Source organism: Vombatus ursinus, unplaced genomic scaffold, assembly GCF_900497805.2.
Source record: "Vombatus ursinus unplaced genomic scaffold, bare-nosed wombat genome assembly UNPS02014832.1, whole genome shotgun sequence".
In the NCBI taxonomy this organism is placed as follows: Eukaryota; Metazoa; Chordata; class Mammalia; order Diprotodontia; family Vombatidae; genus Vombatus; species Vombatus ursinus.
This window is the reverse complement of record NW_020954610.1, coordinates 38,932,451-38,956,312: the sequence shown is the minus strand read 5'-3', so window position 1 is coordinate 38,956,312 and position 23,862 is coordinate 38,932,451.

The window sequence follows — 23,862 nt, the reverse complement described above, 5'->3', positions numbered from 1 at the left end:
CTTGTCTCTGTCTGATTCTTGGATACCTGTCTCCATGAAGCTCATATCTTGGTATCAGTTCCTCTCTGTTCCATCAGCTTTGCCACCCTTACCTTCTCCTCCTGGATTCACTGATTGCTTATTAATCCTGCCCTCAGTCCACCCTCCCTCCCTAACCACTGGCTATTGATCTTTACCATTGGCTGCTTGGTGGTAGGAGAACTTGACAAAGTTCCAGGCTTTGGGTCAAGCCAATGAAGTGGAAGATAGTGATAGAAAAGATAAAGTAGACATGTTTGCTCATGTTAGAATGGAAATTTCAAAAGGAGTTATGGAAAAGGCCACAAGAGAGAATAAGAATAAAACATAAACGCCTCAACATGGCTTTTAAAGCCTTTCCAATCTGGTTCCAGCCTACCTTTGCTAACTTGGTTAATAGTATTCCCCTTTACAAGGGAGATAGAGAGGCAGCTTGGCATAGATTTTAAGCTCCCCAAGGATGGGGACTATCTTTTGCCTCTTTTTGTAAACCCAGAGCTTAGCACAATGTCTGGCACAGTAGATGCTTAATACTTTTTTATTGATTGACAGTGGATAGTGAGCTGGGATTGAAGCCAGATAGACCTGAGTTCAAGTGTGATACATACCAGGCGCATGACTAAACCTCTCAGTGCTCTAGGTAACTCTCTAAAACTACAGGTTGCAGAAAATGTGGCAACCTACCTTGGAAGAGTGTTTTCCGCACCAGGTAGTTCCCTATACCAGTGAAATCTCAGATCTAGTCCCTATCCTTATCTCTCTTCATAGTCTTTACTCAGCTCTTCCTAGAACTTGATATTCAGTCTTTTACCTCTGTGCCTTTACATGGATTCGAAAAACATTCCCTTCTTACCTCTATTTCTTAGAATCCTTAGCTTCTTTCAAGATTAAATTCAGATACTGTTTCTACTGGAAAACCTTTTTTTAATCTTCCTAATTTTTTTTTCTCTCCTCAAATTATATTACACTTATTTTCTGTTTAAATGCATCCTCCCAATAGAATGGACCACCTTCCTTCCTTCCTTCCTTCCTTCCTTCCTTCCTTCCTTCCTTCCTTTCTTTTTCTTTGTGTCTTTATTTTTTTTTGTATCGCCAGTTTAACATATTGATTTGCACATCTGTCTGTATGCCTGCAGATATACATACATGTATATATTTATTTGGATAGATTTGTGATTTCATTGATATTAGTAATTCCCAAAGAGGAAACTCCTCTTGCAAATACAGACCAGGCTTTGCTTTGCAACTGAAAATCTTAGGAGAGACACCTGGAACACAGAGAGTTTCTTTCCTAGGACCACCCACCCATTGTGTGTCAGGGACAGGACTGGAATCCAGTTATTCTTGGCTTCAAGATCACCTCCTTATTCACTATGCAGGGCAGCATCCGCTTAGTGTATAGCAGGATCTTAATAAATGCCAAATGAATATATGAATGTATAAATGAATAAATGAATGAATGAATGAATGAATGAGGAAGGCTAGGACTGAGCTACATAGAAGTCAAAATATGGAAAGAGATCCCTAGGGCAGCAAGTGTAAATAATGGGAAAAAGGAGGCAGGATGATTGGAGGTAGGCTTGAAGGCACCTGTTAACCGTAGGTATCTTTTTCGAAGTTGGAAGAGGGGGAGGTGCTGAATAGGCTGTGTAACCCTATAGAAAGAATTTGTAGAATCAATTGGTACCAAGTGTCCTCAGAAACTTGAACCACGTGTATAGATTTTGGAATCTAGGAGGAAATACACCTTTGTGGGGTATAAGAACATGGATCAAATTTAAGATCTGCTTCTCAGAATGGCGTCTCCATTTCAAAGCTAGAAAATAGCACATGTCTGGGATTTCTGCAGGAAAAGATAATGAAGGATTCAAACATCAGCTCTCTGAGTAGGAGAGGAGCAGCTTTAAATAGCTTTCCAGGGAACAGAAGGAGAGCACCAGCTGCCATGTCACCCACATAGCATTCTGATTTTTTCCTGGCCATAAGCATTCAGAATAACCCCTCCCCTTACTCCACTCCTACATTATTGGCCTTTTGCATAATTGTGGAGAAGGTGAGGGATTGTCTTTCATAGAATCACAAAATCTCATCTGTGAAAAAATAACTCAGTGGCCATCTTTTCTAACCCATGCCTGACAAGAATTTCCACTATAAAATATTAGTTTCCTCCATGCTCTGCCTGATGGGAACCCTCCCAAGGAATCTCTAATACCCACTTTGGCTCTGTGCTTGACAATTTATGAGAATTCACTACATCAAGACAACCCTGGCCACTCCATCATTCTACTCCATCATGCCATCTTCCTGCCCCAACCCCCTGCCCCAATCAATAAAATCAATAAACATTTGTTAAGCACCTACTGTGTACCTGGTGCTATGACTAAGCATTGGGGATGCAAAAAGAAGCAAAAGGCAGTCCCTGCCCTCAAGGAGCTTATAATCTAATGGGGATCTTTCAATCTCTTTTTCTTGGTACAGTAATCAAAACAGTACTACTGTAAAGGTGGTTTGGCACATTCCCAGATAATCTAAAACAGAGTCATCTGTGGGGGATACTAGGTACTTCCTTAGACATGAATGAAGGGAAAAGGACAGACTGCTTAGTCAGGTAGTTTTTAAAGATACAAACAGTTCTGACCATGCTGCCAATGGAAAAAAAAATCTGTTGCCAATCATGTGATAGGTCAGTGCAGAAAGCTCATGTATATGTAAGTTCTATTGTTTCTCAAAATCAGATCACCAGGTCAGAATTCCCCTGTATGTATAATCCCTTCTTATGAGAATGGAAACTCCTTGAAGTCAGGAACTGGTTCTCTTAGAAGCTGGCTCATAATGAGTTTAATAAGTGCTTTTTTCATTCATTTATTCTGCTTGAAGTATTCCATAAGGGGAAACCCACTACTTCCTAAGGCAGCCAATTCTGTTTTTTCAGCCTCTGGAGCCAGCTCAAACTTGACTAGCAAGAGCTGATTGTTAAAATTTTAGTGTGAGCATTTATACCTCAGAAATGCACAAACGCTGCAAATCAGATCTTGATTTTTGTTTTGATTTGTTGATTGTCTAGACTGAAGAAAGTGATAGAGAAGATATTAATAATGGAGTTTAAACATAAACTTCACATCCCCCTCCCTCTGAAAGCTGGTTGTTAAATATTTGCCAGCACACCTCTGCCTTAGAATTCCTAATTGCTTTCAATTCAGGTTCAACTCAAGTGCCGCTTTCTGTGTGAAGCCCTTCCTGGTTCCCTTTGCTATTCATGCCTCTCCTTTCCAAAAAATAAAATAGAACAAAAACAAACAAAAAACTAACTAGGATAGTGAATGGAGTGCTGGCCTTAGACTCAGTATTACCTGAATTCAAGTGCTGCTGCTGATGTATACTTACCATGTGACCATAGGCAAGTCTGGGTGCCCTAGGTAGAATGTGGCAAAAGAGGTGTAACAAGATGTTATGTGCAAAAGAGAGAAGAATTACAAGAGCCTGGGCAGGTGAGGAAAGAAAAGCTAAATAGCAAAGACGACATTTGAGCTAGACCTTGAAGGATGAGTAGGATTTCATCAAGAAGGGATCTGTAGAGGGAGAATTCCAGGCATGGAGAATGGAAATGAGGTAATGAGAAAATGGCATTTGCACAAGAATATTTGAGTGTCTTTGGTTGGAGCATAGGATCTAAGAGAAATCATATTAGATAAAGCTAGAAAGGCAAAATGGGGCTAACTTGTCGGCATTAAATGCCACACTCAGGAATTTGGATTTTATTCCACAGTTAGTGGGGAGGAAATGAAAATTCTTGAGGAAGGGAGTGACATGATCCAAAGTTAGGAAAATTCATCCCTAACAGCGGAATTTCAGGCATTAGGTAGTGGGTGGGGAAATTATTTTGGGAAGCCATGGGTTTTCCTTTATAGTTCCTGAAATCCCATCACATTTGTGGTCACTGTCTAATGCCAGAGGACAGTCCACTCCTCATTTTGTCTTTCCCATCATTTAACCTTATCTCTAAATGGGAGCTTGGTTCTGATTTTCAATTTCAGAAGGAATATTTATTGGATTGGGGAAAAAATTACTTTGGATCTCCTCTTTCCACTAAGGATATTTCCTGATTTTTGTGCCTGTCAGTAAATAGACCTGAGAGGTCAGTTATTATTATGAGGCTTTGAAAAGAAATATTAAAATCTGACTCAAGGAAAGACTTGGAGTACTTGGGCCTCATCCAGTGATAACAGCATACAGTTATAGTAAGCTTTTAAGGTTTTAATGCCTTACATATATTCAATTTAATTCAACAAACATTTATCAATAGACCTACTGTGTGCAAGTCTCTGGGATAAACTCTGCAGGCATATGGCTGATACTTCTGACCATCCTGTGAGGAAGATAATGCAGCATTATCCCACTTCTAAAGAGAGAGAAACTAAGACTCTGGTCTTACAGATACACAAATTACACAGTTTGGATACAAGCTACCCATGGCCACACAGCTAAAGAGTGTCAAAGCTGTAATTCAAACCTATGTTTTCACACTTTAAGTTCAAGTATTCTTTCCACTTTCTTGGAATTTTTGCCATTTCATTGAATTGTCTGATTTGACTCAACTGAAGCTTCACTGATCAGTTTTAATCTCCCTACATTTCTGACATAAAATAGAGGGTTGAGTTGGGGGCTTCTGTCTGTCAAGCCCCTCATACTCTAGTTTTATGAGATGGCACACTTCAAGTCTTATGCCAATAAATGAGGCTTGTTTTTAGTGGATTGCTCTTATCTTGTAGTGTTGGGCTTTTTTTTTTCAACCTTAAAATATAGTTCCAAATTCCCTTCTCTCTTTTGCCTGGCCTGCTTCAGTGTCCCCTTATTTAACTTTCTGCTTCTCTTTTATCCTCTCTGATCCCCAGAACCTTGGAGTTCTGAGGAAAGGCAAACCCAAAAAAATAATATAGATAAAATCTGGGAGGGAATCTGTTACTTAGTCTAGTGATGAGTGATGGCTGCCATTTTATTTGGCTGAGAATTATACTTTCTCTTGAAGACATTGGGAAATGATACTTGAGTCTTAAGAAATCCATTTGTTTTTCTTTCCCTCTTTGTCTCTGCATCTTCAAAACACCAAGGCCCCTCTTCTCCACCCATTTTCCATTATTAATTTAGTGCTGAGGGGCTAAATTAATCACCCTTTCTGCCATCAACTCTTTGCTGATGTGTTTGGTTTCTGAATGTGATAGTCACAGCAACTCACTAAAGAGTTTGTTTTCTATTATTCCCAGTTTTACAACCCTCATTTTTCACTTGTCATGGACATATTACTTCAGCACACTAGAACTGATGCTGGAACAGTTTACTTTCCTTCCAGTGGTGGTGAGCAAATAGGAGAAATGTATCAGCAAGGGACAGACCTGGAGAGGCTCAGAGGCCAGAGTTTAGCTCTGTTCCTTGGCAATCATTTTGTCTGTGTGTCCCTCATCTCTTCCTCTGCCAAATCTGGTTACATGTCTCTACTTAATTTTCAAATATCTCTTAGAAGTATTTGAAATCATACCTTCTCATCTAGAAATGTTACATATTTTTTTTGGTCATTGTTGTTTTCTTTATTTCTTGGGGTCTGGTTTTGAAGTTGATATGGCAAAGTCTGAATGTTTGGTTTGTGAGGTTTTTTTTTTTCATGAGCCAGTCTAAATGTTGTGAGCTGTTGTTGGGCCTGCCTATGTGACATCACTACTTGTCTAGGGAGACCTCGGACTTGGCAGCATGTTTGCTTCATGTATCACTGTCTGTGGTTTCAGATACTCCATCATTTTGTTCATAAGATTTGTTTGGGATTCATATGGTTTTTTTCCACTCTGAAGTCTAATGCTTCCATCTCCTGAGCACCACTGAGTTCATATGGCTTTAATTTTGGAGTCTGTTGGGTAACCTCTCACTCTTTGAATTTCTTATTACAGCATTTCCATTAAAGAGTTAATATTTCTCTGGCTTTATTCAAAATGCTGACTCCACGATGTCAGTAATGAATCAGAGATGTCCTTAAGACTTCAGTTGGAAGCCCACTCTTAGTCTACCCTTTCTGTTTACAGATGCGACAAGTGAAGCTAAGGAAGATAAAATTACTTTTCCAGGATTATTATGCAGGTACTCCCAATGTTTAAGAGCTGTGGGATCAGGAATGCAGCAGTTATCCCTAATGAGGAAATTAGCTTCTCTCCTGTTCTGAAGCTGCCTGTAGTCCCCAGTATAAATGGTGTTTAATACTGTGGCTGTGGAGATGATTAAGTTGGAAGGAAGGATATATATTGTGACAGAACAGTATCAATCAATACATATTTATTATGTGCCTATTATGTGCCAGGCACTATGCTAAGCAATGGGGATACAAAAAGAGGCAAAAGGCAGTCCCTGCCCTCAAGGAGTTTACCATTCAATGGGGGAGACAACATGCAAACAAATATATACAAAGCAAACTTTATACAGGACAAATGGGAAATAATTAAGAGAAGGAAGGCACTAGAATTAAAAAGTACTGGGAAAGGCCTCCTGTAGAAGGTGGGATTTTAGTTGGGACTTGTTGTTTATCCTTAGTTCTCAAGGAGAACCAGTGACATCGAAGGGGTGATGTCTTGACTTGGGAGTGAATAGGATTTAAATGAGCAGAGCTGCATAAAGTCGTCAGCCTCACTCTCTCCTCCAGAGTCATCAAAGACCAGTGGCAAGACATAAGTCAAGGCAAGGAAGCTAGGGAGACAGGTAGGCAAAGATGAGGAGAGAGAGCATTCCAAGCGTGGGAGGTGGCCAGAGAAAAAGTCAGGAGCCAAGAGATGGAGTACAGATCTAAGGGGTCCATCTAAAGTGGTACAGTGGATAGAGTGCCAGACATGGAGTCAGGAAGATCTGGGGTCAAATCGGACCTCAGACACTTACTAGATACGTGACCCTTGGCAAGTCATTTAACCCTGTTTGCCTCAGATCGTCATCTGTAAAATGACCTGGAGTAGGAAATGGCAAACCACTCTATCTTTGTCAAGAAAACTCCAAATAGGGTCATGATGAGTTGGACATGATTGAAAAGACTGAACAACTAGCTCTGACCTCATGAGCTAGCTGCATCCTTGATGACATAATACTAACTCTATTATTTACTACTTGTGTAACCTCAGGGAAATCACTTTATTATTAAATGAGAAAGCATGTCCTAAGCATTTACTGAGTTCCAGATACTATGCTAAGCTCTGGGTATATAAATACAAAAAAATAGTTCCTGCCCTCAAGGAGCTTATATTCTGATGGAAAAGAAAATACCTATAGGGGAGCAATGGTCAGAGCAGTGTAATTTCATAGGGATAGTGAGTGGAGCCATAGGACAATCAAATGGCATACTCTTTCTTTTTCTTTTTTCCTTGATAATTAATTAATTTATTTTTAGTTTTCAACATTCACTTCCATAAGATTTTGAGTTTTAAATTTTCTTCCCCTCTCACTCCTCTCCCCCCACCAAGATGGCATACAATCTGATATAGGCTCTACTTATACATTCATATTAAGCATATTTTCCCATTAGTCAGGATGTAAAGAACAATTAGAACTAATGGGAGGAACCATGACAATGAAGCATTAAAACAAAACAAAAAAAAAGGAAAGGAGACCAAACAGTATGCTTCCATTTGCATTCAAACTCAATAGTTCTTTCTCTGGTTGTGGATAGCAATTTCCATCATGGTCTTTTGGAGTTCTCTTACATTCTTTCATTGCTGTGAAGAGACAAGTCTATTGAAGTCAGTCATACCATAATGTGGCTGTTACTGTGTACAATGTTCTCCTGGTTCTGCTCACCTCACTCAGCATCAGTTCATATAAGTCTTTCCAGGTTTTTTTGAAGTCTACCTGCTCATCATTTCTTATAACACAATAGTATTCGATTACATTCATATACCACAAGTCGTTCAGCGATTCCTCAGTTGATGAGCATCCCCTCAATTTCCGATTCTTTGTCACCACAAAAAGAGCTGCCATAAATATTTTTGTACATGTGGGCCCCTTTCCTGTTTTTCTGATCTCTTTGGGATACAGCCCTAGAAGTGGTATTCCTAGGTCAACAGTTTTATAGCCCTTTGGACATAGTTCCAAATTGCTGTCCAGAATTGTTGGATCAGTTTACAACTCCATCAACAATGCATTAGTGTTCCAATTTTCCCACATTTTCTCCAACATTTATCATTTTCCTGTTTTGTCATGTTAGCCAATCTGATAGGTGTGATGTGGTACCTCAGAGTTGTTTTGATTTGCATTTCTCTAATCAATAGTGATTTAGAACATTTTTTCATATGACTATAGATAGCTTCAGTTTCTTCCTCTGAAAAATGCCTGTTTGTATCCTTTGACCATTTATCAATTGGGGAATGACTTGCATTTTTATAAATTTGACTCAGTTCTCTAAATATTTTAGAAATGAGGCCCTTATCAGAGACACTAGCTGTACAAATTCTTTCCCAGTTTTCTGTTTCTCTCCTAATCTTGGTGGCATTGGCTTTGTTTGTACAAAACCTTTTCAATTTAATGTAGTCAAAATTGTCCATTTTGCATTTCATAATGTTCTCTATCTCTTGTTTGGTCATAAATTCTTCCATTCTCCATAGATCTGAAAGGTAAACTATTCCTTGCTCTTCCAGAGCTTATAGTATCAGTTTGCTTATAGTATCAGTCTTTATACCTAAATCCTGTACCCATTTTGACTTTATCTTGGTATAGGGTGTATGATGTTGGTCTTTGCCCAGTTTCTGCCATACATTTTTCCAATTTTCCTAGTAGTTTTTGTTAAATAGCGATTTCTTATCCCAGAAGCTAGAGTCTTTGGATTTATCAAATAGTAGGTTAGTAATGGCATGCTCTTTCCAAAAGCAATGGATTGATTTGTATCAGGTTTCAGAAGTGGAAGGAGGAAGTAGCAGAGGGGTATGGCAGAAAGATGGCATGTTTATGTGGCTGGAGCTGTCTAGATATAGGGAACTTTCAACAGTTTGTAGGGCCCCAGGGTGGGAACTAGGCCTCAGTCTTCTTTTCTGTAAAAGAAGGAGCTGGAGTAGAAAATATCCCTTCAAACTCTAAATTCTATGAACAACTTATCAATCTTTTCGAGTCCTGTCCCATTCTTTTGAACTTGCCTGGGTCAAGGTCATGGGATCTTAGCAATAATCTTGTAATCCTGATGATTTGTCAATTTCTTTCAACTTTTCTTTCTTAGTTCTCTCATTTCATAATCCCTTATGAATGATTCTCCAAACCTCTCATCTTAATACTTTTCAGAGGAATCCTCTTTAGCATTACATTCTTATTTTCCTTTTGGGAAAAATAATTCTTTCTCTACTTAAATTCAACAAGCATTTTAAGGGATCACAGGCTTACTCCTGGCAACTTTATGGGAAAAATTGGAAGTGGAAGTTTTGAATCCAGGACAGGACCATGTACCTAAATCATTCTTCTCATTTTTCTCCTTTCTTTTATACCCAGACACTCAGATACCCCATTCCCACTGCTTAGCATGTCGTTTTTCAGTTCTTTTTCAGTCATGTCTCTTGGTGACCCCATTTGGGGTCTTCTTGGCAAAATACTGGAGTGGTTTGCCTTTCCTTCTCCATCACATTTTACAGATGAGGAAACTGAAGCAAACAGGGTTAAATGACTTGCCCAGGGTCACACAGCTAGGATTTGAATTCAGGAAGATGAGTCTTCCTGGCATCAGACCCAGCACTTCATCCATTGCATACTAGCTGCTCTAGCATATCATTATCCATATTTAACCCCCTGCAACTAGAAGAATAATCTCTTCCAAAGAGATAGTACGATGTGGGGGGAAGCACACTGAATTGATAGTCAAGATACAAAGCATCTTCTCTTATCCTTGCCCTTATCATTCTATGTGACCGCTGGGCAAGTTGTTAACCTCTCTCAGCCTTTACTACTTCATGGTCAGAACACTAGATTTAGAGTTAAAAGACCTGGTTTTGAATCTGTTCTGAATGATCTTGGACAAATCACTTTTCCTTTCCTGGCTTCAGTTTCCTCATCCGTAAAATGAGGAGCCTGGAGTAGATGAGATAGGCAGTGAGGCCATACAATGGTTAGAGTGTAATGCTTGGAGTCAGAAATAGTCCTGAGTTCAAATCTTGCCTCAGACACATATTAGCAGTGTGACCCTGGGCAAGTCACTTAATTTAACCTCATTGTGCTTCATCTTTTTTTCATTTGTAAAATGATGGTGTCAAACTTGATGTCCTCTAAGTCCCTTCTAGCTCTGAATCTATGATACTGAAATTCCATAATCTCTAAAATTCCTCCCAGCTTTTAAATACTACATTCTAGAATATAAGGCACAATTTAAAATAAATTCCTTTGCTTAATTAAAGGTTAAAAATAAATCCATATAGAAATTATATGGAATCCTCACCCACATTCTCATCTTGATGAGTTAGCATTGCACATTCTCATCTTGGCTTTGCATTGTTTGGTCATCAAATATGAAAACTCAGACAATTTATGGAATGATAGAATTTGAAAGCTAGAAAGGACTTTAGATTTTGTCTTTGTTTTTTTTAAGCAAGCCCTAATGACAAATGAAATTTATGGGGTACTTTAAAATTTCCAACATGACTTTTGTTCTGGGTTCAAGCAGATAATTTCAGAGGATGAAGAAGTGATAAGTTTCTACTGCTCTGTTCCCCTGCATTTAGCAGCTAATGCTCTCTAAATAGATGCTTCTATGATTTGTTGCCCCTTCCCCTTTAACAAACGCAAGTAGAATCCAAAGCATAACATACACATTCATGTGACTTATTGATGAGTGTAACAATCAAAGCCCAAGATGATAGAGAAAGGTACTGTCTCTGATGTTCCTCTCAGTTCTGTGATGAGTCTTCATATCTCATCAGATTCCATATATGTGGAGGCTAGGCATCAGCAAATCTTCAGCAGAAGGACATCTTCAGGAGCAGGTAACTATTTTCAGGATGAGTGACTTGTTTTTGCCTCTTCTTATAATTAATGTAAAGATGGTATATATCCCATTAACTTTAGGAGAAGTCCCATCTCAAGATGGACAACCTGCCCATTTTCAAATACTAACAATTATCCTGAGAATGACCTTGGAAGAGACTACCATTACTTTAGAGTGGAAGTAAATGAGGAAGCCCAGTTAGCTCCTTGCAAAAGTTACAAAAGTGAGAAAAAATAGCACAGGCATCTATGAAGTTGCAAGCAGTTATTTACAGGGCTATTAACTCAATATTCAATCAAGCAAAACAAATTTCAACAAAACGTATCTTTTGCTAAAGGAGGAAACTTCCTAAAATGGGAGTTGCAATGGAAATTTTAGCATACAATAACAAAAAAATTGGATTTAGTCTCATATAGAGGCTTGTTTTTATCACTTTTACAGGTAGAAATTCATACATAAATGTCATTTTGAATTATAAAGTGGATCACAGATATCACTGGCCAATCAACACAAAGGTTGCCCAAAGCAGTTTTGTGAACATTATCTCATTTGAGCCATAAAGCAACCCTATGAAATAGATATTAGAGATATTATTATCCACATTTTACATTTGAAAAAACTGAGGCTCAGTGACATTGAGTGACTTTTTTAAGGTTATAAAAACTGATAAATGTCAAAGACCTCAACTCAGATCTTCCTGATGCCATCAAAACTCTATCCGCTATACCACATTGTCTACCAAGCACCAACACATATAAATATTTTGACACCACTCACTTCCATTTTCCATGTTCACTTCATCCATACAAAGAGATTTCTACTTCTCTGTGTCCTACTGACATTATGACATTCAATCCCTGCCTCCCTTAGCCTCTTTGTCTTCAGTTTTCTTAGTTCTTTTACTTGGCAAAATAAAATACCCAGATTGAACTTTGTGCTTTTCCCTATGTTCGTCATGCCCAGAGCCTGAGGCAATGGGTTTTTATGAGAAAAAGTACTCTATAAATGCAAATTATGCCTCTTACATTTTATTTTACCATTCTTGAATGTCCGGGAGATGTGCAAATAAAGGTAGCTGGAAAGTACAGTTCTGTTTTAAAAGATGTTGACAAAACAGATTTTTATGTGACTTTGTCTGAGATCGCCTCTCATTTATGAGATAGCTTGATGCAAAACTTTTCAGTTCCCTCTTCTCCATCTTTCTGTTAAAGATACGAACTCAGTCTCCAACTGTCTGAAATGAAGCAACAGTCAGAAAACTGGCCCAGGTTAAATATTAGGTCTGCAGTCAAGAAAACTTTGTTGACTGTGGCCTAGCTTCTGGCAAAACACTAAATTTCTGCCTTGCCTAGGATGACGTGGTTTCTTTGGCAAAAGACTACTCCCTGTGCTATTGCTTTCCAGAGTTGCCTGACATTAGCAGAGGGGATAGGTGTGGCAGTTAAATGCTGGTCATAATTCCTACGTACCCCTAATTCTCATATCTCCTTTAGTATTATATTGACTACTCAAAGACCTAGTTTTAATTCCCCCTATAAAATGTATTGGTGTAAGTTGATTAACATTTCTGAGCTTTAATTTCCTCACCTGTAAAAAGAGGATATGCAGGCCTGTAGAACCTCCCTCACAGGGCTGCCATAAGAATTAAATAGGAGAAGGTATGAAAAGTATGCTACAAATAAGACACTTGTATGTATCAGCTGTTATTGGGACTCTGTCAGCACACTGAGAATCCTTTCAGTTCTTCTGGTTGGCCATCTTTGGCATTTCCTTCTCTCTTCTCCCATAATCCATCAACAAGCATTTATCAAGTGCCTATTATATCAGTCAGTGAACAAACATTTGTTAAGCACCTAGTGTGTGCCAGGAATCATACTAAGTGCTGGGGATACAAAGAAAGGCAATACATTATAATGTGGGAGACAACACGCAAATAACTATGTATACGAGATATAGTGTAAATGTGTAAGAAGGTAATCTCAGAGGGAAGTTACTAGTAAGGGGAAGAGGAAGAATGACAGTGAAAGGCCTTTTATAGAAGGTGGAATCTGAGCTGAGTCCTGAAGGAGGTGGGGGAAGCCAAAAAGTGAAGATGCGGAAGGAAAACATTACAAGAAAAGGGGAGAGCTGGTGAAAAGGCAGCATAAGGTGATTAGGATCTGTATCAGGATAGTGACTGAGTGGAGAAAAGGGGACCAGTAGGAAAGAAGGTGTGAAAGTAGAAATATTTGACAACAATTGGCTATGTGGACTGAGTATGGGTGAGAAGTTAAGGATAATACCTAGGTTGCTAGCCTGGGTTGTTAAGAATATTATAAAAGTGACAGTCCATGCCCTTCAGGAACTTACATTCTAGTACCATGATACAATAAGTTCACACTGTAGCCCACTGGACTTTTCCATTAAGTTGAAAACAAATTTGTGGAATAACAATATCCAATGAGAGTTGTGGCTCTCTCCCTCCTGTTGTCCCTGTGTCCTCAGTTCTCCATTGGACATGGTGGAAGCTGAGCCTGTGATTTGCAAGGCATTGTCTTTGAGTCAAGGATGCCTAGTGATAGTCAGGTAATCTGAGAGATGTCCTAGAGATTTATGTTGTTGTGGTGGGAATTCAATTTGTTTCCATGAAAAAATAATAGTTGATCACAGGGAGTCTTTTTTCCCACAATTGTGTAACCTAAAAGTGTTGGTCCCCTGCTCTCTTTTCCTGGAAAACTGAATAGGTCATAGGTCTGCATAAAGGCAAATCTGTTCTCTGACCACAACTGGTCTTTTAATTCCAAATGGACGCTCTTAGAATGGAAAATCCTGGTCACAAGGGTCACTGGGTAAGAAAGGTTCAACTCATATAGAGGAAAGAATTCAGCATACTAAGCTCTTGGAAGCAAAGAGGGGGAAATTGCAGGGAAGGTACAACATTGCCAGTTACCAAAGGGAAAAAGTTGGGAGCAACAGACTGGTGTCCTGGAAAGAATACAGGCCTAGAAATTAGGATGGATAAATGGAATAAGTTTTTATTAAGTAACTACTTTTTGCCAGGTACTGTGCTAAGTGCTTTACAAATATTATCTCATCTGATGCTCACAATAACTCTCTGAGGGAGGTGCTGTTATTATCCCCATTTTATAGTTAAAATTAAGAGACTTGGCTACAGTTTCTTGGAGCCACAAGTAAAGATTGGATGACAGGCGGACACCAAAGGTGGATAAGCAACCCTGAAAAGGGCTTGGCAAGCCCTCACAGAAGAGTTGCTAGTCCTCCCCAAACATCATGAACCTAAGGGACTAAAAAATATCCTTAATGAATTCAAAGATTCAATTTAATAAGCATTTATTAGCTCCCACTATATGCAGTGCACTTTGATAGATGTTGGGGATGTAAAAACAAAAGCAAACCAGTCACTGCTGGTCAAGGTGCTTACATTGTGCTAGGGAGGAATACAATATATATGCTCATAAGTGTAATGAGAAGTAAATTAAGGAGAGAGCCCTTTATAAATAGCATGGGGGAAATCAAGGAAAGCTTCATGAAGGAGGTGGCATCTGAGTCTTGAAGGAAGGCAAGGAATCTTGGAGGTAGAGTTGATGAGTGACAGTGATAGTAGAGGCAGGAGATGGTGGGCTGGTTCAGAATCTAACTAGGAGAACAATTTAACTGGAATGCAGATTTTATGAGGAAGAGTAAGATGAAATACAATGAGCATGGTAAATAGGAACAAGATTACAAAGGGCTTGAAATGCACTTTGGAGAGTTTGTGGGGTTTTTTTTCCATTTAGGAGCCAAGGAAAGGTTTTGATTAGGAAAATGACAAGATTAGAACTTAGAGTTTTGGAGAGAATGAAGAATGAAAGCAGGTAGGCTATGAGAGATGAAGAAATTGAAGCTATCTATAGCATATGAAAAAATGCTCTAAATCCCTATTGATTAGAGAAATGCAAATCAAAACAACTCTGAGGTACCTCTTCACACCTATCAGATTGGCCAACATGACAAAACAGGAAAATGATAAATGTTGGAGAAGATGTGGGAACATTGGAACACTAATGCATTGTTGGTGGAGTTGTGAAATGATCCAACCATTTTGGAGAGCAATTTGGAACGATGCCCAAAAGGCTATAAAAATGTGCATACCTTTTGATCCAGCACTTCTAGGGCTATATCCTAGAGAGATCATACAAATGGGAAAAGGTCCCACATGTACAGAAATATTTAAAGCAGTTCTTTTTGTGGTAGCAAAGAATTGGAAGCTGAAAGGATGCCCATCAATTGGGGAATGGCTGAACAAGTTGTGGTATATGAATGTAATGGAATACTATTGTGCTATAAGAAATGATGAACAGGCTGATTTCAGAAAACCCTGGAAAGATTTGTATGGTCTGATGCTGAGTGAAGTGAGTAGAACCAGGAGAATGTTGTACACAATAAAAGCCACATTGTGAGATGACTAATATTGATAAACTTAACCCTTCTCAGCAATACAAGAATCTAAGACATCTCCAAAGGCCTCGTGATGGAAAATGCTATCCACAAAGAAGAAAGAACTATGGAGTTTGAATGCAGATCAAAGCATACTATTTGCTATTTTTTTTTCTTCTGTTGTGTTTTGTTTCCTCTTTCTGGTGGTTCCTCCTATTGGTTCTAATTCTTACTTACAACATCACTAATGTGAAAATATGTTTAATAGGAATTTATATGTATAGCCTATATCAGATAGCATGCCATCTTGGGGAGGGAGGTGGGGAAGGAGGGGGAGAAAAATTTAAAATTCAAAAGCTTATGGAAGTGATTGTTGATAATTCAAAATAAATTAATTAAAAAAAAGAAATGATGAGCAGGCAGACTTCAGAAAAACCTGGAAAGACTTGTATGAACTGATGCTGAGTGAAGGGAGCAGAACCAAGAGAATGTTGTACACAGTAACAGTCACATTGTGTGATGACTAACTTTGATAGACTTAGCTCTTCTCAGTAATGCAAGGATCTAAGACAACTCCAAAAGACTTATGACAGAAAATGTTATTCACCTCCAGAAAAAGAACTGTGGAGTCTGAATGCAGATCTAAGGATACTATTTGCTCTCCTTTTTGGGGGGTGGTGTTTGTTTCTTCCTTCTCGTGGTGCCTCCCATTGGTTCTAATTCTTCTTTACAACATGAATAATGTGAAAATATCTTTAATATGAATGTATATGTAGAGCCTGTATCAGATTGCATGCTGTCTTGGGGGGGGAGGGAAGGGAGGGTGAGAAAATTTAGAACCCAAAATTTTATGGAAGTGAATGTTGAAAACTAAAAATAAATAGATAACTTTTTTTAAAGAGGCTATGAGACTAATCCAAGTGAGAGATGAGGAGGGCCAAGTAGAAAGGAGATGAATATAAGGTATGGAGGAGTCAATCAACAAGCATTTATTAAGGGCTTGCTGTGTGCCACATATTGTATCTATTACTGGTAGAATCACAAAGATATGGCAGCTGAGGTAATGAGCCTGAATGACTGGAAGGATAGTAGTACTTAAAATGTAAATAAAGAAATCTGGAGGAAGGGTGAATTTGGAGGAGAAGGCAGATAATCAGTTAAGTTTGAGAAGTCTATCAGATGACTAGGTAAAAACATCTAACTGGTAATGTGGGATTGGAGACCAAGTGCAAGTTGAGGACTACATATTTTTAAAAGTCATTTAGGTGGAAATAATTGAACATCTGGGAGCAGATGAAACCACCAAGGGAGATAAAGTAGAGAGAGAAAAGAAGAGTTTCCTAGACAGAGTCCTTAGAAACACAGTAAAGGAGAAGGTGATAGATAATGGTCTAGTAAAGGAGAGGTCTGACAAGCAGGAGAAGAATGAAGAGAGAACTGCATTGTGGTAGTCAAGGAAGGAAAGATTGTCCAAAAGGAAGGGGTAGTCAGTGCTGTGAAAATCTACAGAAAGGTCAAGAACTAAGAAAAGGCCAAAGGATTTAATAATTAAGAGGTCATCATAGTGAGTAGTTTGCCAGATTACAAGGAGTTGAACTGAATGGGTTGTGAAAAGTGGAGAAAGTTATTGTAGATTTTTTTTCTACAGTGGAAGGGAGAAGAGATATAGGATGAGAGTTTGAGGAGATGTAGAGTCAAGAGAAAGAGTTTTTATTTTTGTTTTTATTTTTCCTAAGATGAAGCAGAAGACCTATATATGCTCATAGGAATCAATCATCATCAAAGATTTTAGAACTAGGAGAGACTCGCAAAGTTATCTAGTCCAACTTTTAATTTTACAGATGATGAAACTGTGACCTACAGGCTAAATGACTTGTTTAAGGTCATAGAGGGGTAAAATGGAATAGCCAGAATTTGAGCCCAGGTCTTTTAATTCCAAATCTAGTATTATTTTTATTGCATCATCCTGCAATGGGGAAGGATCTAGTAGATATGGAAAGAGCAGAGAAGAGAGAGGGAGAAAGGGAATTATTTACGTGGCAAGTTCTTTGAGGAGACAAGAGGGGATTAGATCCAGGACATAAGTAGAGGATCAGGCCTTGGTGAAGAGAAAAACCAATTCATTCTCATGGTAGATAATGGGGGAAGATAGAGTGAGATAGATGAGGGAACTCATAATGGATGACCTTAGGATGGTGGTAGGGGCAAGTTGTGGCTACATTGAACCCCCCCCAAAGAAGTGACTTTGTATCTATATTTCAAGCTGGGGGCAGTAAGTCACACCAGAATATACCTCAGTTTATGGAATACGCTCAAGTCTGCATTAGGCCTTGCCTTTAAGGCCCTGTCTCATTTTGATGTTTGACCTGCTTTCTGAGATTCGCCTTTGGAGCGGTGCTAGCCTTCACTTGAGAACCCAGTCTTTCTAGTTTCAGGTTCATAATTATTAAAGACACAGTCCTATTATAGTGACCAAAATTCACTTATAATCTTGTTCACTGAACTCTTATTTTTAGAAGAATTTTCAATAATAACAGTTCAAACTAAGAGGTCTCACTCAGAGTTAAGCCAAAAAATTAAACTAACTAGAACACCATCTGTCTGGTTCAACTCCCTCCCTTTCCTACTTCTAATGCGACTCTCATTTCAGTTGTATGCTGGCTCTCCTTGTACATGTGTGGTATATTCTAAATGGCTGTTACTTAGGCCCCAAGATGTTACTCCTAGCTGAATGAGAGGGAACCATCACAATCTAGTACAGTCATCTGCAAGTTATATTGCAGGGAATATCTAGGAACAACAAAGCAATTCTCAGGGTTCCTGGTAACATGGAAAGAGGGCTGTGTTCTAGGCTTAGCTCTGCCATTCAGTGGCTAAGTGAGACTGGGCAAGTCTTCATTGTAAAATAAGAGGGTTGGAATATATTCTGGGTATCCAGCACACATCTTGTGGGCTAAATGTGGTTTGCCTGCTTCTAGAATGCAGTGGCTTAGATTTTAAGCCAAAACAAACAAACAACAAACAAAACTTAGCTAGCACACTTGAACTAGTAGGCCCTTGGAGCCCAACCACCTGAAATTTCTTGCTCTGTGGCCAAACTCTGAGCAATGTTTTTAACTACCTGGCTCTGTGAAGGCACGTTATCTTCCATGAAGAGGTTGACACTGAAACCATGAGCTGCTGTCAGTGATTAAGAGGCAGAGTGGTATAATACGTAAGGTGGTGTACCTGAAGTCAAGAAGTTCTGGATTCAAATCCTGTTTCATATACTTGCTGACAGAGTGACCTTCGGCAAGTCACTTAACCTCTCATGGTCTCAGTTTCTTTATCTGCAAAATATAAGGGGGTTGGCTTTAATGAGCTCTAACTTCTCTTCCAGCTCTAAATCTGTGTTCCTATATAAGCCTAGAGTCACAGTTGAGATGTCCCATGAATTAATATACTTCATGAAAATAGTTTAGTTTGTCAAATGGCAGTATTCTCGTTGGGTTTATCAGTGACTATCATCAAGCCCATAATTGTGTACTTTTGTGTGAATAAACTTGATCAAACTACTTTTTAAACTGCTTTTGTATTCCTTTCTGTAGTAAAGATAAGAATGTTAATTTAGGATGAGTAACTCCAGTTTGTTTTAAGCCTTCATACTGTGACTAAGTAGTTGTTTTATAAGCTTTTTTTTTTTGTAATAAGTATTTGTGTATAATTTAGCAATGACATACTTGTCCTCCAGATTTTGTAAATAATTACTAAATGGTATATGTGTATCCCCCAGATTTGGCAAATAACTAATAATGGTCTGTGTGTAGCCCAAATTGAGTAAACAAACGATAAACATTTGTTAATGACACTAGGAAAATAAAGCTTTGATTGATAGTTTCATTTCATCTTATGCTTAGGTAATCAATCACTAATAAGAACTTAGATATAACTTGTGGACACCCTTTGTTGTTGTTCAGTCATTTCAGGCATGTCTTCAGTGACCCTATTTAGGATTTTCTTGTCAAAGTGGTTTGCCATTTTCTTCTCCAGCTCATTTTACAGATGAAGAAACTGAGGCAAAAAAGGTTAAGTGACTTGCCCAGGGTCACACAGCTAGTAAGTGTCTGAGGCTACATTTGTACTCACAAAGATAAGTTTTCCAGACTACAGGCCCTGCACTCTATCTACTGCACCATCTAGCTGCCCCAAGGTGAGCACCCTTAGCTAGACACTTGTTTGTACTTCCTTTTGAAGAGGACTAAAGATATCATGAGGTGATGTTTTGACTTGCACATGAATTGTATTTAAGTGAAGCAGAATTGCACAAATTTGTCAGCCTCACTCTTTCTTACAGAGTCATTGAAGTCCAATGGCAAGACAAAAGTCAAGATGACTGGCGATGGCTCACAATGCAGTGGATGACCTTGGCATCTTCAATGTCTGACCAAGCTCTCTCTCTCTGTCTCTCTCTGTCTCTCTCTGTTTTTCTCTGTGTGTCTCTCTCTGTCTCTCTCTCTATATATATATCTATCTGTCTATGCCTGGAAATATAAGCATACTGTGTTCAATTGAGAGCAGAGCTGATTGATGGAGACTTAGCAGAATGCCTCTTCAGAGGGAGACACATGGCCTCTGGCTGGACAGAGAGGAAAGTTTGTCATAAACACTGATACAAGACATGCTTACTGGGAATATTGGGATTCATACTGGTGGCTTGTTCCAAGAAGGTTTGATGTTATTATTGAATAGCCAATAAAGTTTAATTGCATGCATTGATGAGTGCAAGTCTTATCAGGGTACCACCTGCCCTAATAAACATATATACTGATAAATCAATTTTATACCTGCACTATATGTTACACTTCAGAAAAAAATCCACATATTCTTGAATGTCTATCATGTCATATTTACCATGGTTATACAGTAGAATTTAAGCTCCTTGAAGGCAGTAGCCATTTTAAAAAATTGTCTCAATTTGTAGTATGTGCCATAGTGCCTTGTACATAGTAGTCTTTTAAGAAATACTTGTTGAATTGTAATAACTAAGTCATGTGGTCCATATTCATACGAATTTTTAAAAATCACATAGCACATTATTAGAAAAGCTTGGCTACCCCAGGACTAGAATCTCAACTATAAAATGGGGAGGTTGTACTAGATGGTTTCTAATGGCCCTTCTAGCACTACATCAATGACATATGACTGGTAATGTCTCATCCTGTACCAACATATCATGTCTAAATTATGCTTCCATTCTTTAAGCAAGGCCTGATTTACAGATGAGTTGGGAATAAATAAAAAAAGGTCTTGGGAATAAAAAAAATCTCATTATGGGAGAGGAATTAGGAAGAACTAGGGTATCATTGAATTCTTCCTGAGAGAATTATCTCTGAGATGAAGACAGAAAGGATATAAATTAAATTTTTGTATTCTCTGTTCTAGGCAGAGAAACTTGGCCATATAATTTGAAAGAACTGGGCAAGAGGGAACAAACAGGAAGAATACAGCTATATTGAAATACAATCATTGCTTATATGTCCCCAATGTTGTTTTAAGCAGTTTCCATAAGGTCTCCACATTTCCTGTATACTTTTCAGGAAATATAGTACCAGGATTGTAACATCCATAATGGTTCTATGTATTCTAGAGGAAAGACAATTATTTTTTTACCCAAATGGGAATCTCAGAAGCAAATAGTGCTAGAGATGATTGGCAGAGAGAAAGTATCAATGGGGAGTGAAACCTCCATTCCAAGAACAAAAAGAAGTAGACTAAATGTAGTTCAATAACAGAGCTTCTCCAGAGCAATTAAAAGCTAGAAGAGAGAGAGAGAGAGAGAGAAAAAAATTCCATCACTATTTTTGCTAGTGATCAGTGTAAGGTAGAATGGTGTAGTGGAAAAGCATTGGCCTTAGTTTCAAGAGACCTGAATATAAAACTTGACTTAGAAGTTTGATGAGCATAAGCAAATTAACCACTCAGAGCCTCAGTTTCCCCATCTTTCCAACAGGGATAATAATACTTTCACTATCTACCTCCCAGAGTTATGAGGAAAGTATTTTAGAACCATAAATGTGTTGTAGATATAGAAGTCATCATCATACCATTTTAGAGACTAAAGCTATGAAAAGAGGAAAAAAAGAGAAAATGAGACTTGAAAAGAAAATAAAATTAAGGCAGTAGCTGGTTACAACCTTATAGACTATATACAGCATGAAAGCAGGTACTGTCATCTTCATTTTTGTATCTCCCCAACACCAAACTCACTGGAGTAGCTTAATAAAATGTCTGTTGAAAGAATGATAAAATTATATATGGCATATCTTTCCCACACCACCCCTCCTTGGGTTCTCTATGTGTCTGTGATTCTCAGGCAAAGAAATGGAAAAAACCAAAAATCCATGAGGGAACTGTGTTGTGTCAACAATGATGGGTTTTGTATGCCAGCCATGGAAAAGAGGCAACCAAGTATCAGGAACTCTAGGAAAATGCTGGAGATGTCTCATGCAGAGTGGGAAGATGAACTGAAATTTCACTCCAATCTAAATTCTGGAAAGTAAGAAAGAAAGTGTCCACTTAGTATAGAGGAAAATGTACTGGCCGCGCGCTGACCTTCTGCCGGCCGCACGCCGGTACCCGCTCCTCCTATAAGGAGCATGCTACCAGAGTCATACTCACACTCGAGTCTTTGGTCCTCAGCCAGATAAACACACAGAGACAAGCCATCGGGAGGTGCCAACACCAGAGCTTTATTCATAGGCCATCACAGCAAGCCATCATAGCAAGCCCAAGCAGCAAGGCCAGAGCAACAGGGCAGGAGCCAGGAGAGAGAGCGCACGTGATCTGACCACACTTGTTCCTAAATACCTACCTAGCCCCTCCTCCCCAGCCCGCTTACTAGCCAATGATTGTAGGGTCAGATACCGGAAGGGGCTGTCTGAGTTTAGCACACCAAGGGGGAGGGAGTGACGTAGGAGGCTAGGACCGGATACAGGGAGGAGGCATCTGGGATTAGTGCACAGACAGAGTACGTGACCTAGGAAGTCAGACTCAGACACTGGGAGGAGGGGTCTGGGTCAGTGCTGCACAAAGGGACCCAGGAAGTCAGGAAGGTCACAAGAGGCATCTGGGGATGACGTTGCATATAGGGAGGGGACCAAGCAAAGGGAACTCAGTCCTCTGCCATCCCACTCCCATGTGGCACCGCCCCTTGCCTCAGGAGCTCAAGCTCCGGCTACTTCCTTGCACCCAGCTTATCTCACATAGCACTGCCCACTGCCTCAGGGCTTCTCCATATCCAGCCCATCCCAGTTCACCACGACTCTGCCTACCACAGCCCCTGCCTCAACTTCCAAAATACCCAGATCTTACCCTACTCTTGCCACAGCACCCAACCTGGTAGCTGCCAACATCAGACAGTCCCTCACAGGAAAAGATAATTCTTTCCAGTTTGTGGTATGGAACTACATGCCTGGCAATGAGATTTCTAATAAGCATATGTCCCCATAGTTGGGTAGGAGTGTGTCTGTGCCCAATGCTTCAGGGAACACCATTGAAAATTTCCATGGGTGTCAGTGACAAAATGTGAACACACAGGCTTGTAGGACAGACCCTTAGGGATTAAAAACACTATCAAAAATATCACTTGTTTTAGTCATCAAGAAATCTTTTCTCTCTTCCTTACATTTTAATGGTTTAATTTAGAGAAATAATCTTCAATAAAACAATAATTATATTTTGTTTATAGAATCTCTTTCTCCAAAGAATTGAATATGCTTTCTTGAGGGATCTAATCTTTCTGGTTTATGAAGTTCCTAATTTGATTATTCTTTCTGTCAATAAAAAATGAATATGCAAATACTTACTTTAATTCTGCAAGAATCCAGGATTTATTTGGGAGGCAGTGTGGAGTAGGGGAAAGTTGGCTGGATTTGGAGTCAGAGGGCATGATTGACTTTGACTTAGTCACTTAATCTCCTTGGGTCTCAGTTTCCACGTCTGTACATTGAAAGGGTTATATTAGATGCCTTCTGAAGTCCCTTCTAGTTTTAAGTATATGCTTTTATCCTATACTGTGTGGTCCCTTTACCAAAGTAAATTTCAATCTTTCTACTCCTTACTAAACTATCTTCATGAAGTGATGTAACTATAAAGGTTTATCACTTGATGGCTAGTTCTCTGGGGATGAGCATCTCTGGAGGTAACTAGATTGGTTCTCAGATAGCCAAGATATCATCCTATGATGGCCTGTATTCAAAGCCCATCTACCTTGGTCAGATCTGCCAGAGCTTGCATTTCATTGGCATAATCAATTATTAGGGTCACTTCCATGTCACAAGGTGTTGGAGTAGGGCTTTAGAGGAGGGCATATCAAAATACCTTTTTTTTAAGGTGATGCTGCTGGCCAAGTATCTGATCCTATTTATTGATGACAGCTAAATTTTGGCAGGCCAATGTTCAAGTTATGTATTCTA